This window comes from Neltuma alba, unplaced genomic scaffold (assembly GCF_004799145.2).
Source record: "Neltuma alba isolate B1F8T4 unplaced genomic scaffold, ASM479914v2 tig00007263_pilon, whole genome shotgun sequence".
In the NCBI taxonomy this organism is placed as follows: Eukaryota; Viridiplantae; Streptophyta; class Magnoliopsida; order Fabales; family Fabaceae; genus Neltuma; species Neltuma alba.
The window spans coordinates 43,784-49,526 of NW_021634728.1; the positions used below are offsets into that span (position 1 = coordinate 43,784).

General features: G+C 38.3%; 1 pseudogene; it reads right to left on the reverse strand.

Annotated features, from left to right (window-relative positions):
- Window positions 1-502: 502 nt before the first annotated feature.
- Window positions 503-2,183, reverse strand: LOC114752172 (probable NADH dehydrogenase [ubiquinone] 1 alpha subcomplex subunit 5, mitochondrial; annotated as a pseudogene).
- Window positions 2,184-5,743: the final 3,560 nt, after the last annotated feature.

Here is a 5,743-nt window from a genome sequence, read left to right on the forward strand (position 1 = left end):
TTGCGACACTAAAGAAGATCAAGCATTCAAAATATTTCCAGCAATCAGGAAGGGCTCCAGACAATTGAAGTCATTTATGATCCCAAATAACCATGTAATCACCAGGGAAATTTTTACTTAATAAGTCCAATTGCGACAATCAGAACAATCATTGAGAAAAAAAGTAGATTATTAAAAGTGTCGGTGTGTATGATTTTTTTTTTTGTTTTTTAAAATAATTTTATGTTTTAAAAGCCCCTAACTATTTTCTCCAGCTATATCTTGAGGATTTTAACTTTTCAACTCTGATCACAATATTATCGCCATCTGATCCTATCTTAATTTAGTTACGCATCATCAATGCGCACGTGTGTTTGGTCCTGGAACTGCTAATCGCACCTATATGAAACAAAGTAAAGAGACAAGGAATTTTGTTGTGATTTCCTTTTGATCAAGTTAATCGACAGACTCAAGAACTGCTTAGCATATAGCTGCATGGCTTTGAGGTTGATTCACCTTAGGTGACCGCAGGAGTCTCCTTTTTGGGTTGAGATGAAGCAGCCTCTAGCGTCTTGAAAAATTCTTCAGGGAGAGGAGGAGGTCGATGGTAAGGAATATGCTTAGGAATTGGCGCATCATTCTCAACAACTTCACATTCATAATCATCTGGGACACCCCATGGATTTCACTCTGCATTCAACATAAAGCATGAGCACAGACACATACACACACACGTATATTAAATCCCACGTTTTACATTATTTCTAAAAGTGGATTCACATTATTCCAATAGAGACAGCCAAAATCGCACCAATTCATCAAAGTAAAGATCTTAACAATGCAAGACATATAATGGCCAGAATGATTTTATTTTAACAATCAAAGACATTATTTTAGGATAAATGATGTCCCCCAAATCGTCTAGTAACTCATCTTTACATACGATTACGTTATGCCCCATATTATAGTTACAGGTGTGGGCTAAGGTTAAATGGAGTTTCTGTATGGTCGTATTAATTGGGAGAGGTGAGAGCCTTGGAGAGGGCTGAGATGAGAAACAGGGAAGGGAATGAACTAAGGCAGCTACTGTAACGGTCAGAGAGGATTTTTTGAACAAGCTTTAGCTGGGAGGTTGCTGGCTCTTCAATTGCCAGGCAAGTCTTCTGTATTTTCTGCAATTTTCATCTACTGCCATCTGTTAGTTCTGGTATGTGAGGTTGAATTGTTGGGAATTAGCAGCTCACCCAACAGATAACCAAGAAATGCCAACGATACACTAAAGCATGACCTGCACCAATTTTCTTTTTATCAGTCGCCTATATATATCACATATTCTTCTCAGACTAAAAGTATAAATAAGAAATAGAGCAAAATCTTCGGAAGAATATTTCATCTTATTTCACATTGACACTTGAGGGTGTCTTTCCCCCTGAAAAGATTATTGGAATTCAAGTCTTTCGATCAGAGCTTTATTTGTCACATATAATACCTAGTACATGGTGCAAGAACAAGAGTGCATCCCGTGTTATGGAATTCTCACCAACCAAATAATTATTATACGGATAACAGCGCAGCAAAATTAGCTGAGTTGTCCATGTTCAGTAAAATTTTCCACAATTTCCCTTCCTCACCAAGAATAATTTTCTTGCCAACATCCATCAACAACGATCATTATCATCAATCCCAATAGCACAAAGAAAAGGGATATATCAGCATTCAGTACCGATCATTTTGCCAATGAGTGTGAGCTCATCCTGAGCCTCTTCGATGAGCTCCTCAGCCTGGCCACAGCCAAGGCGCTTCTCGATCATTTCCCAATCCTCCTCTTCCTCGCAAACTTTGAGCCTCTGCCTTGTGAAGCTCTCCACGGCCTTACGGTAGCCTTCATCCTCAGGGACGGCCTGGACCTCCTTCAGGGTTTTAGAGGCCGATGAGAACCTCTCGCGCCTTTGGCACCACATCCAGGCCCACAATCCCCGTCGTCTCCTTCACTTTGGCCATCAATGGCCGTGCAACCGCGCGCAGGAACATTTTTCAGAGTCTAATTTGCGTCGTACTCGATTACTGTGTCATCGGTTTGGCCCTGCATCGACATTTGCTCTCTCATGTTCAAAGGGAGCGCGACGGGTGACGCTCCGACCCGAATGAAAATGGCAAACTGGGTCGCGTAGGATTCTTTCCTTTTCGGCCAAAGTCGGGTTAGGATTCTGGGATCAAGTTTCTTAGCAATTTCCCCCCCGTTACAATACTCGCAATTTTTGTGAATTTATCCCCAAATTATTGTGCAAATTTTGGAAATTTGTGATGCATACGTTAAAATTAGTGAATTAACCTATAATTCATGGGAGAGATAAATATTAATTTTCTAAATTAACTTTGGATAATTTACTACATTACATTTGGATAATTTGTATTTAATACTGTTCGTTTTTACTTTTTCATTTTTCATTTTAATAGTCATACAATCTGATTGAAATGATGTGAACATTTGGATTACCTTTTTTAAAAAATTAAATTTAAACGGTGCAAATAAATCTATAACTAAAAAATAATAATTATAAATATTTTTGTGGAATCTATTTACATATAATATAAAAACTATAGAAAATACTCAAATTTTATTGCAACTTACGTATCTTAGACTTCATGATCTTCACATCGTTTATTCATTTATAAACCCCACCTCTTTAATAGGAAGAAAAATTCTCCCTACCCTGTTTCTAAACAACGCAATGAATGTTCAATATTTAAGCTCACCTGATTAGAGTAACACGTATGCCAATAAGTTTGTGCTCAAAATAATCATGAAGGATAATTTTCACAATTATGAGTACACATATCATGAATTAATTTGAAGCTCAAAGCAATATCTCAATTAAACCACACAACAAACACATGTCGATATACTGACTCCTTAGAAATAGTGTCTGATTTACAGTACAATTATTTATTTATTTTGCAAACTAAACTAGTAGAACATAAAAGGCTTGAACAATTATCGTAAACACTAGCTCGTTTAATTTTCTGTCGCAAACTTGCACAGCAGATGGATAAAACAGATGCCTCAATAGTTTAGTATTCATCGGGTGACGATGGAAGAACCTTACAGGGCAACCTTGTGAAGCAGCTACCTCCCCCATGCAAAGGACTGCAATATCGATAGATCAAAAGTAAAAGTAATTTTTTAGTCAACAAAGTCAAAGTGCTAAAAAATAGTGAACTAACGATCGGTTTCCCTTGTGGTATAAGAAAAATGTACTTTAGTTTTCAAAGTTTTTTCCCGTAAATAAAAACACCCAAGTCTCTCCCCAAGACTGTTCCAAAATATATTATAACGAAATTGTCAGTTCCACTGCAGAAAAAAATACAAAATGATATATGAACACAGGAGAAATGGAAAACAAATACTAATTACGTACCTTCAAGTTGAACCTCTCCTCCACCTGCGCAGTTTGGCCACATTTATAGCAACGATCACGTACACTTTGTCATGTATGCCACTCATTAACCTAAAATAAGCATATCTGAAGGATTTGTTCAGAAATATTAAGCTGCAAATTCCCCAAAATCCTGTTCCAAATCCGATGGACAAGCTGATAAAGAAACCTCGACGGAAAATTTGCTCATCTTCTTCAAAATTCTCATCATTTGGATGATCTTGTGTTGGGCTTGTGGGACATTTTGGAAGGGGAGCACCGCATAGATGAGCATTTCCCTCATAAGCAGAGGGATCAAAGCTTTGAAGTTGAGTGCCATGAGGAATTTCTCCTGACAAATTGTTGTGTGATAAATCCATCACACTAAGGCGATCCACTTGTGAAAGTTCTGAAGGAATGTGTCCAGATAAGTGGTTCCTTGACAAATCAAGAAAGTCCAGTGACTTCAGTTGTCCAATGGTGGAAGGAATTTGTCCACTGAGCATGTTTCTTGAAATGTTTAAGCCAACCAATTCAACAAGATCCATCAGTTCACTTGGAATTTCTCCCGTCAACATGTTGCAAGAGAGGTCAATGCTTTTAACTAATCTCAATATACTTTGGTATTTGGACACCTTACCTTTCCATACCAGTGTTTCAATGTCCTCTGTTGCGGCTAATGGAGCCTGTACACGATCAAATGGGTTAGCACTACCATACCATACTGTAGCATCAAAATTTGTTTGATTCTTCAAAGCAGAAAGATGGTTGAGGCATTTTGGCAAACTTCCAGAAATATTATTCATCGAAAGGTCAAGGATTTGAAGTTGAGGGGGATTACAAATACTGAGTGGCAAGCTCCCAAAAAACATGTTGGATCTCAAAATGAGGACGCTTAGCTTCTTAAGCCCATCTCCAATCCAGAATGGTACTAAACCCGAAAAATCATTTCCAATAGCATCAAAAGCCACTAGCTCCGTGCATTTATTCAGAGACAAAGGTATTTCACCTGAGAATTTATTGAATCCTAAATGTAAGAATTTTATATTTATCAATGAACCCATTGATGTTGGAATTTCTCCGTATAGGCTATTGTTTGCAACATCAAGAAGGGCTAATGATTCAAAATATTTCCAACAATCTGGAAGCACTCCTGATAGTTGATTGTTTGAGAGATCTAAGATCTCTAATTCCACGGTCTTGGTCGGACATAAGAAAGTACTAGCATCTCTGAATTTATTATTAGATAGAAATAATCCGCAGACTGCATGTGATAAATTTGATGGAATTGAGCCTTCGAACAAATTTGAGCTCAAATCCAGATGCCCAAACCAAGAACCATTTGTGAGTTGGAAATTTTGTATTTCTCCAGTCATTTGGTTGTGTGAAAGGTCCATGAATGTAAATGGCAAATCCCAAAACCAACTTGGCATCATACCAGAAATTTCAGCATTTGAAATATTTAAAAACAAACTCGACTTCTGCGTTCGAAGCCAATTTGGAAAGCCAGGACCCAACTTACATGATCCTAAACGAATGTCGACCAACTGAAAAGGGGGGATCCAATCAGGACTGACTTTAAATTCCAGGTTGTTGAGAGACAAGTCTAAGTATTTTAGCTGAGAGAGTCTCAAGAAATGAGTTTCAGTTATGACATCATGCAAGAAATTATTGCCAATGTCTAAATGCCACAGGTTTGACAATAATCCAATGCCATCATTTACAGTTCCGTTGAGTTGATTGTTGGAGAGATCTAATGCTTCCAAAAATGAGAACCGTGAGAAATTAGGTACCGACCCCGTAAACCGATTAAGAGATAAATCTAGGGTCTGTAGTGATATGTTGGCACAATGGTCGAATGATGCAACAAAGTCATCTAATTGTCCACTCAAGGAGTTGTTAGATAGATCCAACACTATTAAGTTGCATAAAGCCAAGGATTTGGGTATGCCACCTTCAAGCTGGTTTCCGCGAAGGTAAAGTGTTTGCAAGCGGGATAAATATCCCCAATTGAGAGGTATGCTTCCTATCAAATTTGAGAAGGAGAGATAGAGATATTGCAATCTCTTTAAAGAAAGAATGGAGTCTGGGAATTTAGCCGGAGAGAAATTCTGGACACCAAGCTCCAAATGATTTAAATGATGCAATTCAGCCAATGACGGAGAAATTGTACCTTCCAAATGGCAGGAAAAAAGATCGAGTGCATCCACATAGCCCGTTTGGCCGTCACAGGAAACACCATCCCATGTGCAACAATCTGTGTGGTTCTCTGAACTTCCCCAGGAAGCGAGGCAGCCATCGGGATCAACAAAGCCACGTTTGAGAGAAAGAAGGGAGAGCCGTTCCTT